The following is a 563-nucleotide window of genomic DNA, read 5'->3' on the forward strand; positions in this document are numbered from 1 at the left end:
TGAATTCCGGTCTCCCTCTTTCTTTCCAGAATCATTTCCTAAGAGAAAAGCCAGCTGCCCTGTTGTAAGCAGGTCTCTGGTTACAATTACTGAGGCTTCCTCCCAGCGGATCATCTGAGTGATTACATTCTACTTTTCGTCACTGAGGAGACACCCATCTTCACACACTTACACAAATGGCTTCTGAATTTTCCCCGTTTTTCAACTTGCTGAAAACATCTTGTCTTCCCATAGAGGCAGCTCTCAAAATTCTTCTCTTTTGCCTTAAGTTGTGTGAAACACTAACTTAGAACAGGCAGGAAGCAGCTCTGCTCCAGAGGAAATCAAAGAGATTAAGGCATCAAAAGGCAGAGAAACCAAGCACAACTGGATAGAAGGACCAACAGACCCCAAACTGACAGGAGAGCGGGTGAGGGGAGGCAAGGCTCCGCCCCCACTGGCTCCGCCCCTACGTACCTGCGCTTCCGGCCTCGTCCCACCCTCTCCCCTTACGTCACCTCTCTTTGTCCGCGGCGTAGCGCACTCACCTTCCTCTGCACCGGCTCTTCCGCCCGCGCGTGCGC

The sequence above is a fragment of the Giraffa tippelskirchi genome, chromosome 7, assembly GCF_054371585.1.
Source record: "Giraffa tippelskirchi isolate mGirTip1 chromosome 7, T2T-mGirTip1v1.2.pri, whole genome shotgun sequence".
NCBI lineage: Eukaryota > Metazoa > Chordata > Mammalia > Artiodactyla > Giraffidae > Giraffa > Giraffa tippelskirchi.